Genomic DNA, 13835 nt, shown 5'->3' on the forward strand with positions numbered 1-13835 from the left:
TATGTAATTCAAAATTATTGATTTGGAAAGAGAGTAATGGGAACCCTAGAAGAGTAAGGAAGAAATTACAAAAAAAAAGGGTTCCTTCTTATTTGGGGAAACGGGCCTCATAAATGACATATAATACATTTCTTTTTCTTTTTCATTATGTTTGTTTATTACATGAAAGACAAATTTGGGGCAAAATGCAGGACTTTGGAATTACAGATGAATATGTTTCTAGTAATGACTAATAAGGAAGAAATTGAGTTTTCACTACAGCTTTTAGAAGAATATAGCCCTCAAGGACTTTTATCAGGCTGCCTAGAATTGCAAAGCCGGTGGAACAAGACTTTAAAAACTGAATTAGCTGTTTTGACGACTGGTTTCTAGGTTTTGTTTGGGAGATTTCATAAGAGTTTAGAGGACCAGGGTTGCTTTAAGTGAAGTTAGGAACAAAGATCAGTGACAGGCCCAGCTGTATAGGGAGGGTCTCAATTTGAATCTCACTGTTACCACTCACTGTGTGATCTTGGGAACTCCTATCCTTTGGGCACTGGCTACCTTCTTAGAAAAAGAGAGTAGGATGAAATTATTTTAATTTTGCTTCCAACTCAGATCTGTACTTAGTTGTTTTCATTTCTCTTAATCTTGTAAATTCAATTGATTTAAATATTAGGGTTTCAACTTTCTGCATACATATTCTTAATTAAAGTATAATTGCATAAAATTTGATTAAATTAACCGAAAACCCAGAGATGCTCTGCTGTTTGGTCTGAAATGCTGTAAATAATGAATTAACATTAGGATCTTAGTTAATTGCATAAACACTGGTCTTGGAATATCAGATAACATAAAATGGAAAAAAATGAAAGACAATTTTACTTCCAAATACTTGCTTTTGAACGATTTCTACTGATACTCTAATTTGTTATGGAGTTCTACATCATTTCCAAATTATTCACTTTGATCCTCTTCTGGTAGTCATTTAGGGTCAGTACCTCTCTTGGCATATATATGTAGATAAACCTTACACCTTGGGTAGCATCGTGACCCACCAACTGATTATAACTTGATCACTATTATCTCTATACCAGGAAAAATAAAAAAGAATAAGGGAAATCGTAAGTGTAAGTAGGAGACAACAGAGTTGTGAATATTCCTGGTGCTCTTCTGAGTCTTTCTCCACAGTTCATCTTTAATACTCAGCAATATTAACTCACTTTACAATGTGTCTGGAAGATGAAGAGCTCTCCTCCAAAAAAAAAAAAAAAAATGATGAAAGAGGAATGAATCAGTGAGGAAGCAGAAGATCTGTGTTTCCTCATCATAGACTCCTGAAGGCTCAGTTTCTTCTGTAAAGAGAGCAATGTTTGTAGCATCACATGAGATAATGCATTGAAGGAATTTACTTGTAGCAATCGACACAATGAATTAAAAATAAAAAAAAAACAAAAACAGAAAAGGCAGACAATTCACAAAAGAGCTACCAAATGCCAGTATATATGTGAAAAATATTTTTAAAAGTACTCAAAACAATTGTGAGGAGTCAATATCATGTGCCCATTAAATAAGCAAAGATTTGCAAAATGGTAATACCTGTTGGTTAGTTTAAGCCTAAATGGATATTCTCATTGTCAGCTGGTAGGAGTGTAAATTGATATACAGTTAACTCTTGAGCAACATGGGTTTGAACCATATAGATCCACTTATATGTGAAATATTTCTGAATAATACAGTATAGTAATACAAATGTATTTTCCCTTATGGCTTTCTTAATGTTTTCTATAACTTACTGTATTATAAGCATACAGTATATAACATAGCATACAAAATATGTGTTAATTGACTGTTCATGTTATCAGTAAGGCCTCAGGCCAATAGCACACTATAGTAGTTATGTTTGGGGGAGTCAAAAGTTATGTGTGGGTTTTTGACTGCACAGGAGGTCAGTACCCTTAACCCCTACATCATCCGAGGGTGAACTGCACTGCTGAAATGGTCAGTATGTAGTGAAAGCATTACAAATCTAGTGCTCTCTCTCATTTGGGCATATTTGGTGGGGGGAGGGGACTTTGGCAAGCAGAAAAAGACCTAGAGGAGTGTGAGGAGGTAGTAGGAGAAAGAAGAGTGAAATAACCTGGATTGCAAAAGAATATGAATGAGGGGAAGTAGAGAGAACTGATCTCTTCCAGTGTTTGAAGACCTGCCTCAAAGAAAATGGAAGGGTCTTGCTCTCCATAGTTAGGACAGTAGAACTAAATTCTAGGTGTAGAATCCACTGACTCTAACAGTGAATCTTACATGTTTCATAAACATCACCTGGAAAACCTGTTAACAATGTAGATGACTGTTTCTCTCCTTGCTCCAAATGCTGATTCAATATGCCAGAGTTGGACTTGGGAATCTGTGATTTTAGCAAGCACCTCAAATAACTATGGTGCAGATGGTCCACAGACTTAACTTTGAGAAATACTCTATTATAAGGAAGAACTTTAACAACCAGAACTGTCCAGCAAAGGACCAAGGTATCTGGAGAGATGGGCTCAAATGATGTGTTTACCAACAAGATGGATGACCATCTTTCAAGGATGCTGTGGTGGGGGTAGGGGGTGTGGGGGTGTGCACATATGCTTGGCTAAGAGGTTAGGCAAGTTAATCTTCAAGAGAGGCTACAGTTTAAATGTTCTATTTGCAGCTTTCTTAGCTGAACAACAGTTTTGTAAGAAAAAAGCATGTGCAAATGGATTATGCATTATATTCTCCTTTCTTTTAATGAAGCATCTTTGAAGATAGCCAACCTGTTGAGATAAAGACCAAATTACCATTACCAGGTACTACCTGGAGGCTTCTAAACAGTGTGCAGGCACAGCATTTGGAGGAGGAGTGAGTCCATTCCCAGAGATGTGCCTTTCACTCCTTACCTTATTTTAGCAAAGCAAATGTCATGGGTAGAAGTTAAGAGAAGGGAGAAATCAGTGTGGGTTGAGGTAGACAGAGGCGGCTTCATGGCAGTGGGGCTTGAGCACGGTTTGAAAGATGGGTAAGATTTATGTAAGTGGAGTGGGGCAGGGGAACATTTAGGAACGAAGGGAACATTAGCAAACTCAGAGACAGGAACAAGCTTTGAGCAAGGGAGGAGTCATCATCAGACATGCATGAGCATACCAAAGGGCATGTGTTAGGTAAGAATGGAAATAAGGAAAGATGGGGGCTGTGTGTGTTCATGTCTTCTGAACTGAAACTTGGAGTGCATGTTATAAATGTCTGTGTGCTTATGAAGCATGGCTATATAATAAATCTTCTAACGTAAGATAGTTTTGAGGGTGAAAGAAGCTGCTGGTTATAAGGTGCTGTAACATTAACTATAAACCAGAACTGCATCAGGGACACTGAGGTAGTCACTCTACCTTACAGGGACATTGCAACAGTCTATTTGAAACCAAGGCTATCCTGCAAGTCCAAGACTTCCTGCTACCATATGGACTGATATTTGGGGCTGATATTGGAGGGTATTGAAAGCAAGGCAGTGACATCATAGGACACTAAGACATTTGTAGGAGAGTTTGCTCCAAAGCCTTGGGGCTGAACCAAATGACCTTTAAAATCCTTCATCTTTTGCATTTCTCTAGTGGCAACATTTAATAGTATAGAATGTCTGTGAGCAGAAATTTAATGGGATTAAAGTTGTTCCTAAATCAGCAACAGTCCCCAAATTAGTAACTGTTTTTTTTTCTGGTCTAGAGAGGAGAAAGGGATGCAGCAATAATGAAATGGGAGCAGAAGGATCACGGTTTCCCAACACAATGATGGGGGGAGAAAAATTGAAATAAAATTCCAATTAGGACCACTCTCATTTGGTGCTATTTATTGAGGAGGACATTTCTTCATTCATTTATTATTCTGTAAAAGTTTATGGGCTGAGTACAGTACCCGAAACTGCAGACAGTGTTGAGAGTGACAGTTAATTGGAAATGACATTATCACGGTCCAGTAGGTGCACTCTGGAGAAACCATTCCCAGTCTTTGTTTATAGTATGTACAAAGACGTTGAGCCAGAGATTTGCTTCTAAAGAAATTCACGCCTCCATTAATAATCAATAGAGCACATTCTAGTGCACACCTATTTTTACACTGAAATGACATTTGCCTACATTGCTATGTTGAGGTACCTAATAACCGTAGTCCTGGTCCGCAACCTGCCTCTATACGAGAGACAGAGATAGGCAATGCGGGAAGTAGGAAGGAAATGGGTTCTGTGAGCCTGACCTGGATTTGAAAACCTGTTCCGGGGATCCCTGGGTGGCTCAGCGGTTTGGCACCTGCCTTTGGCCCAGGGTGCGATCCTGGAGTCCCGGGATTGAGTCCTGTGTCGGGCTTCCGGCATGGAACCTGCTTCTCCTTCTGCCTGTGTCTCTGTCTCTCTCTCTCTCTGTGTCTATCATAAATAAATAAATCTTAAAAAGAAAAGAAAAGAAAACCTGTTCCATCTGTGTAGAGTGAACTTTGGACAAATTTCACCTACTTTGCCTCCACTTCCTGATTTACACTATGGTCACTAAGATCAGCCTCAGTGGTTCTTAGTGCTGGATGAGCACTGTGAACTTCTAAAAACTTCTTAATTTTGTTTCTTAAAGTGGTTGGTACCAGACTGGATCTACCACTCTGTTGGGTGGCACCGGGTGTGAATCTGTTAAAAACAAAATAACTCTACAGATGACTCCTTGCTGTCACATGTAGGTGGAGAAGTCTACCATTCTACTTCATGAAGAGTGTCAGGACCCAATGAAGAGACTGGTCTCAGCGCCTGGTGTATAGTGGCTGTTGTGGCTTGAATTGTGTATCACAAAAAAGATGCTGAATTCCTAATCGCCAGGACCTCAGATTATGACCTTATTTGTATATAGGATTATTGTAGACATGATTAGTTAAGATGCCTCTTCCAGTGTGACAAATGAACTTCTAAGGAGAGAAGGGCACAGAGATCCACCAGAAGGAGGCAGAGACTGGAGTGATGGAGCTGTAACTCAGGAACACTGCAGACCACAGGCTGTCATCAGAAACTGGGAGAGAGGCATGGGACAGATGGCCCCTCAGAGTCCTCAGAAGGGTATCAACCCTGTGGATACCTTGATTTCAGACATCTAGCCCCCAGAACTGTGAGTTCATGTATTTCTGTTCTTTTAAGCTACCCACTTTGTGATACTTCATTAGGGCAGCCCCGGGAAACAAATACCATAGCTGTCCTGTATGGTGACTTATCTGGCCACATGGGTTCCTCCGCGAGACTCACAGATGGGCATGCACCCGGAGGTATATTTCAAACAGCCTTGATTGAAGATTTCATTGAGACATTCGTGGCTCTCTGCATAAGTGAGCAGACAGGCAGGGAGGCGCCCGCAGCTGAGAACTGCGGGGAAGAGAGTAGTTAGACGTTAGGTGAGTGAGAATGTGTAGGTTGGGTGAGAGAAAAAAGGAACTGTCAGACTTCAGAGTGCTGTTTCCAGATATCTTTTCTATTTTTAAGTGGGCTTATGTCACCTTGTTTTTGTGGGTAGGCTAATGGGTACTATTTTCCTTTTGTAATTGTTTTGTTTATACGTTTTGCTTTCATCTTTTCCCTGTGGGTAAGGTTAAGCAAAAATGGCCACTCCGCTCCCCCACGACCTTCATTCTAAAGTGTCTTCCAATGTTGCTGGAAGCTTAACAAATACAGTTTTATTGAGTAAATGAACGAATTGCATTAGGGAGGCCATGTGATGTGGGGTGGGATGTGGAGAGTGAGGAACCATGCAGATTTAGAGACAAATAGACCTGGATAAATATCCTAGCTCTGCCCAGCTTCTCTGAGCCCCAGGTCCTTCTGTAAAATAGTGGTGATTGTATCTGCCTCTCAAAATTGGTAGAGAGATTAAATTACTTGACAAACATTAATGTCCTTTCTTGTTTTCTCCTGTCCCTACTTCTATTTCAATGTCATCAAGCTGAATGACCTAATGAGTAGTTTGGTTGGACTTTGCTCTCAAGAAGACTTTATGGGGATCCCTGGGTGGTGCAGCGGTTTGGCGCCTGTCTTTGGCCCAGGGCGTGATACTGGCGATCCGGGATCGCGTTCCACGTCGGGCTCCTGGTGCATGGAGCCTGCTTCTCCCTCTGCCTGTGTCTCTGCCTCTCTCTCTCTCTCTCTCTCTCTCTCTCTCCCTGTGTGACTATCATAAATAAATAAAAATAAAAAAAAAAAGAAGACTTTATGTTTGAGGTTCTCCTGCTAACCCCAACACTGAGACTTAAACTTTTACCTGTCATTTTACTGCTATGTGTGTAATATCCATAATCTTCCTAGGTCATGGATAGGGAAACTGAGTGTGCAAACTAAAGTAACCCATTCTGGAAAACATCTCCTAGACTGTGTCTCCTTATTGGTAGACCAGAAGTCTCATTGCAATATCACAGCCTCTGCTCACAAGGGGGCTGGGCATTTCACTGGATCCTTGGAAGAAACTTGTTAGAGTACAAGTGCGGTAGCTTCCTGCCCTATTTGAGCAACACTTTCAGCTTTTTGTTGCTTAAAAAAAAATTTTTTTTTTAAAGATGCAGAACCTGGTCACACACTGTTTATTTCATCTCTGGAATATGGACACACTAGACAGCAGTCAGTGCAGATGCTCTTCATGTGCATCTCTGTTCTGTGGGTGAAGAGGCAAAGCAGTGTCCAGCACACATTGGTGGGGCCTTTCTGCCCATCTGTGCATTCAGGTCTGGCAGGTGTATACCACAGAGCACCAACATTGGACTCAAGCCTCAGAATGCATCAGGACTGCTTGCCTGCTGATCCCTCACATGCCAGTTGTCCAGCGTGGCAGATTGATGGGCCATACCCCCAGATGGCAGCTTGGCTGAGTCGGGTGTGGGCTGTTGCAGGGAACTGTGAGTGTGGTAATAAAGCCCAGGAGGCTAAGCCAACTTTCTGTTGTTTGGGTGCCAGCCTTGAAGATGCCATCTCCAGGGAGCTGCCAATGCTGCTCTCTGCCAGAGGTCTCTCCCATCATTAGGGTATTGAGGAGCTAATGAATCCAGATGACTCAGGGAGAGCAGAGCCATCAACAAAAATTGTTTTGAAAAACATTTGCATAGAAAGATTATCTGCTCCTGACCCTGTGGTCAGTGGACGTGAGTGGAGAAAGGGAGTGAGGTGGTTCTGTGGGTGCAAGTGATGGTACTCCATATGTGTCTGGCCAGATGGTTGGGCATTTGCATGAGATCATCCAAGTGCACATTTCAAACTGCATCTGGCATGTGGCAGGCCCTCAGTAAATATTAGCCGTTGTTACTAGTATAGCTATCATTGTTGTTATTAGTGTAATTATTTGGTGTAGAATGCTGTCCATGCACTTGAGGGGAGTATCGTACTGATCCTGCCCACTTCATGCAACAGAGACAGAGATGTGTTATGGAGCCCAGGAAACTTTAGGATTCTTCCCTCCTAAGTGACCATGGATCAACAGTATCATTGACTTTTTGCATAGTCCGTTTTTTTTTTTTTTAAACCAAATCATGTTCTGGAGAGCACTAAACCCCTATAAAAAATAAGGTGCATTGTTTATTAAAGCAGACTTATGACCAAATAAGTTTAGCAAACACCGAACACCTTTGATATACAAATGTATGTTATGAAGCTCTAAGAAGATATAAAGTATGCAGGATTTCCTATGTTTTTCCTTGGGAGAAGGGATGATGAATCCATTATTTTTCCCACAGAACAGCTACTGGCATCATGTGGGATCCCAGTATTCACTGGAAACCTTAGAAATGCTCACATAATGGCATTTACCTAGGACTTGTCAATGTTGGTCAATAACAGGAACCCTTTGGGCTGGTCATCGAGGCAGTTGCCTCCCATTTAAAGGTGAAGGAATGTCAGAGAAAATAACCATACAGAGTTTCATACCTGTTCTTTATCTTCTGTTATTTTGCCTTTGTACTAAACTTTCATTAAGACAAGTGTGCACGCGTGCGCGTGCGTGTGTGTGTGTGAGAGAGAGAGAGAGCGAGAGCACGTGAGCATGTATTTTATTCTTAAGAGTTTGGGCTTCTGAGAATAATTTTCATCTCTTCTGCAATAATAATTTTAGATTGAGGCTGTGTTTGTGGGTATGTGTTTGTGTGGAGCAGTTGTTGTTATTTCATACTGGCATGGTCCTGTTACTTAATAAAAATAATTTGCATCTAATTGAACATAGGGTTTGTATCTCAGCTAGGCAATGCCCAGGTATATAGAAATGCTTTTGCTTTTTCCACTGTTCTCAGTGCAAAGACCCAGAAAATAGAATTCAACCAATAGTCTTGTTGCTCAGAGGCCCCAGTCTTGGCTGAAGCATTATTTGTATCAGATGTTCCCCAGAATTACTACCAGCCTCTAAGTGGACATGATTTCTAATTGTTAGGAGCTTGTTGTTATTTTTGGTCCCTATCTCATAGACCAGGCAGATAGAGATTTTAGAAAGTAGTGTCATAAAAACACATGGAAATGGAAAAGCCTGCTTTGATGACTTCATTTGAGGAGGCATGTGGGCTGTGGAATCAAAGGGTGATCTGGCTTTGAATCTAGGCTCTGGGATTTCCTGGTTGTGTGATGTTGGTTATCATGTAGCCTCAGTTTCCCATCTTCAAAATGTGCACAATACCTGCTTCTTACCATTGTTGTGAAGCTTAAATGGGATCATGCATATACAGCAATCAACAGCGTGGCAAGTCACGAACACATGGTAAAAATCTTCCACTACAGTCATTCCTTCTTCAGTGGAAGTGGCTGCAATGGGTTGTCAGAAACTTATCCCGAGCCAAAGCCCGAGTACAAACTTTGTTTTTTTTTTTTTTTAAATGTTTTTATTTTTTTTATTTTTTATTTTTTTATTTATGATAGTCACACACACAGAGAGAGACAGGCAGAGACACAGGCAGAGGGAGAAGCAGGCTCCATGCACTGGGAGGCCGACGTGGGATTCGATCCCGGGTCTCCAGGATCGCGCCCTGGGCCAAAGGCAGGCGCCAAACCGCTGCGCCACCCAGGGATCCCTTATTATTATTATTATTATTATTTTTTATTTATGCCGAGTACAAACTTTGGAGGGCCTTATGATCAGCACGTTACTCTCACTGAATAAAAGAGAAGATGGAGCTCATGAAGTGAGATCCCAGCTGACAGGCTGTCACTCAACTCTGTGGCCCTTCTCCATTCTCTTGATCTTATATAGCATGGATCACTTTCTATTTTTTTTTTAATCACTCACCTACTTGCCTGTATCTCCATCCTAGAACATACAAGTTCCATTTAGCTCAGAGACTGTTTCCTGTGTTCTACTGTCCTGGATCCTTAGTTCTGAGAGCAGTGACTAAAGTCAGGAGTTATCCTGCCATTTTTCTGGAATGAATGAGTTCAGTGATGGTATTACTGAGACACACATGCACACATGGATGCCTGTCACCAGATCGAACCCTGCCATTTAAGTATCATCATACTTAGCATCCAGGATGTTTGAATTCTTGCCTTAGTTCTCAGGCTCTTTAGCAGGGGGTTCAACATTCATTGTTTATCAGGCTCTTGTGGTTAAAACCCCTGTATAGCCTGTGCCATGCCAATTGCAGCCCATTTTATTTGTTTCTCATGGAGAATAGAGGCTGGGTGTTTTCCATTCTTGACATAGGTGGTCATGGTATGGTTGTCTTATAGTCCATCCCCATGGGGCTCTCATGAGAATGGATCATCTGAAGCAATGTCAAATGTATTTATCTTCATTAGTTTTGTTCCCCTAATCTTTCACTAGTAAAATGACAAGGAAATAGTAAGTTGTAATAGAAATGTAGCTTTGAGCCAGAAAGACTTGGGTTTCACTAGCTAATCTATCTTGGGAGAGTTGTTCAATCTCATAGGGTCTTACCTCCTTTGTTGTAAAATGGGTGAAGTACTGCCTTGCATGGCTGGAGTGGGCTGTGATGACAGTGCACATAATGCATATATTCTACTACCAGCCATACTGGTAAATACCGTAAGTGGTAGCGACGTTCTCACTGAAGGATGGTATAGGTAGGTGTGTGTATGTGAGTAAAAACTATGGTGCCAACTGGGGATATAGCATTGGGTGAACTGTGGCTGAAATAGCGGTCCCCCTGGGCTAGATTGGCTGGAAGACTTTCTCTTAATTATGTTACCAAGAGCTTGGGATATAGGAAATGGCAATGAAAGAATAGCTTATTTACCATAGCTCAATATGGCTTCTTAAGCAGGTACAGTATTCCATATTAAAGCATGTGTATCTAAATTATTTTTTAGAAATCTCAAGCTGTGAATTAAAAAGAAACCCAAACAAACAAAATTCCTCTATTTCCATGATGTAAACTGATAATGAGAACATGTTAGGAATCATGCTGCAGGTTAGGGAATGTATGTGGTGCCATCACACCTGCAAGGAATGAAAGGCAGACTTTGGTGTTCTCTAGTTTATACTGAACCTCAGATCTCTACACACTTGACAGACTACCTCAGAACTAGAGAGAGCCATTAACACAACATAGACACACCATTTCCTGTTAATTTTTATTATGACTTCTGTAGTATGTCCAGCCATTCTCGTATCTATTTCCTTGAAATTCATAAATGTGCATCTTTGGGTGTGTAGAGTTATCATTGCGCAAATATCTATTTATTAGTGTCTGTCTACTTATAATCCTACTTACATACATTTTTTGCACATATAGTAACACTTCATTTAATCTGTAAGATGTGCAACAACTCTGACCTGAGATCACTTGAAAAGAGTATAAAAATTCAACAGGCAGCAGCCACAAAGTCATCTTGAAAGAAACAAAAATAGAAAGCACACAATAAAGTCAAAGCCATTGACTGGCTATGGTCATATAAGCTAGGACCTGCTGGCACCTAAGCTGAGAAACATAGAGGAAATGAATGGGGAAAAAGAAATAAGAGAAAAGACAGGCAGAAGAGAAAAAGGTAAAACAAGAGATGAGAGCAACAAAGTACAGAGGCTGTCAATAACAATAGTTACGGAAATATCAAGTATCCTTGGGTAAAATGACAACCAAGAGTGGGAAATAGAATTATGGATTTGTGAAGATTTCTTCTAGCTCATTAGGCTGAAATCCTTTTTTCTTTTGTCCTGAAATCCTTTTTTTAATGCATCAGGACCATGAAGGTGGCAGAACGAATGTGTAAGCAGCAGAGCAACCTCGTATCCGTCCATGAGTGCACAATGCTGAGCATCCCATAGCCCAGCAGTCTCTCAGAGCAGCCCTGTGTACATACCTTTCCATCAGACCTACACAGATTTATCAGACCACGCACCTTAATTTCCATAAGTGACAACTGCAACATATATTTGCTTCCTATCTCTTTAACTGCACCCAAATTCTACATAGATGTATAAAAGTAGTGTGTGTAAGAGTTAAACTCAACTGAGTTCCACGATGTGGACTCCTCCTAAGATTTTCTACATGTAGCTTCCTACTGCAACCCATCAGTACCTATCAATTTTTCTTTTTGCTAGAGAAAAATGCCTTGAATTCACTAACATTAGCCACTTTTAGACCACTCTTAAAGAACATGATACAAATTTTATTGTAAGTGCGAGCTATTAAGATATAGGCAAATATCTCCCCCTTGGCCCCCACACTTAAAGTGAATACTGTGCCACTCTGACCGTAGCTTTTACCAATCTTAATATAATGTTAAAAATAAGACAAGATGCCACTCTTTATAACCAACCAATAATTTCATCTTTGAATCAACTCAATTTCTTTTTTTTTCTCTTGGATAAATATTTTTATTTATTTTTTAATTTTTTTTAATTGGAGTTCAATTTGCCAACATATAGCATAACACCCAGTGCTCATCCCGCCAAGTGCCCCCCTCAGTGCCCATCATCCAGTGACCCCAACCCCCTGCCCACCTCCCCTTCCACTACCCCTTGTTCGTTTCCCAGAGTTAGGTGTCTCTCATGTTTTGTAACCCTCACTGATGTTTTTACTCATTTTCTCTCCTTTCCCTTTATTCCCTTTCACTAATTTTTATATTCCCCATATAGACCATATAATGTTTGTCCTTCTCCGATTGACTTACTTCACTCAGCATAATACCCTCCAGGTCCCTCCACATAGAAGCAAATGGTGCGTATTTGTCGTTTCTAATGGCATAGTCCATTGTATACATAGACTTCAGATTCTTTATCCATTCATCTTTCGATGGACACCGAGGCTCCTTCCACAGTTTGGCTATTGTGGACATTGCTAATCAACACAATTTCTACCAATTTAGTTTTTACCTAAGTGTTTCTCCGGTGAGCCCAGATTGCCTGCTTTACAGGAGGAGGAAAGGTTTTCATAAGATGTTTTAGTTCTCATATTCAGCTCACCCAGTCTGTTCCCTTCCTCAGTTTTCTGCTCTAAGATTTGGGTTTTCTTTCCCTTCACATGAAAAATAAACATCATCAGTTGAGGAAATATAAGACTTTTATTTGTGTCAAAACAGTCAGGAGAAGGCTCTTCTTTATGTGTCTCCAGAGAAGCTGTGGAAGCAACACCTCTGTGCCTGAGCTCAGGTGGCTCTTGTGACCTTCTAGATTTATAGGCCTATCTGAGGTTACTCAAGAGAGCGGGTCTCTAGAAATGTAAACACTTCACACACACATTGCTTCAGATAACACATTCTTTACAACACGATACAATGTGCTGCTTGAAAAGCATATCAAGTGAGGCTTATTGCAGGACTTTAGAGGCAATCCGCACCATAACACGCCGTGCACTGTAGTATGTGTAGTCAGCCGGCTACACCAGCAGCAGGCTGGTCAAGGTGTAGGAGGGAAGCCGTCCTTGGCCGTCTGGAAGACCGCCAACTGGAAGACCTACGGGCCCAAGTAGGAGACATCTGTGTTAAGCTTTAGTGGAGGCCCGCAGGTGACTGGAGAGGGGTCTACTTTATCACTTACACACTTGTGCATCTCTGCCTCCACTCCTGTTTTGTTTTTGTCACTTCAGCTCAGTACCTAATTGCCTAATACGTGAGTTATCACTGTGGAGTCGGAACCATGATTTGCAAGACCCCTTGTGATCTGGCCTTGCCATTGTTATCCGGCCTCTTCTCTACCTCATTTACTTCGACAACTCAGGCCCCTCTGTCACTCTTTAAACATCCCAAAGCCCTCAGGCCTCTGGGCTTTGCACTTGCTGTTGGTCCCTTTGCCTTGAATGCTTTCCCCCCAGACATCTGCAAGCGAACTCCTACACTTCCTTCCGGTGCTCCTCAGAATGTATCTGCTCATTGAGACCTTTCCTGGCCAACTACAGCTTCCTTCTACTCTTGTTTTTTTTCTCTTATTTCTGGTTCTCTCTTTAATTTTTCTCTTTAGCACTTATATCTACCAACATATGATATTTATGTATCATATTTATTTTCTGTCTCTTCTTGGATAAAGTTATCTCCATGAGATAAAAAAAAATGTTTTGTTAATGCTTTGCTCACTGCTGTATCCCCAGAGCTTGGCACCTACTATACGCTTGGTATTTACTGATTGACTGAATTAATAAATTACTTTGTCCCATCTCCTTTTTTCTTTCTCCTGCTTTCAGATTGTGCGACATCTTGCCACCAGATTAAATGATTATTTTTGGCCACATTGGTCTCAACAACTCTGTCAGCGTTCCATTGCATATTAGATTAAAATTTGTACTGCTCAGCCTAGATTTAAGGATTTGAGTAGTCTTGGATTTGCCGTTCTGGCCTGATCTGCATCACCTAACCGGGACTTCTATTTGGGAAGCCTGGCCTACTTGCTGGCCCCAATTTT

General features: G+C 41.0%; 1 protein-coding gene across 1 annotated transcript in view; it reads left to right on the forward strand.

Moving 5' to 3' along the window:
• The window catches only part of DGKI (diacylglycerol kinase iota), a 419283-nt gene that overhangs the window by 160678 nt on the left and 244770 nt on the right, over window positions 1-13835 (forward strand).

Source organism: Vulpes vulpes, chromosome 7, assembly GCF_048418805.1.
Source record: "Vulpes vulpes isolate BD-2025 chromosome 7, VulVul3, whole genome shotgun sequence".
NCBI classification, from domain to species: Eukaryota; Metazoa; Chordata; class Mammalia; order Carnivora; family Canidae; genus Vulpes; species Vulpes vulpes.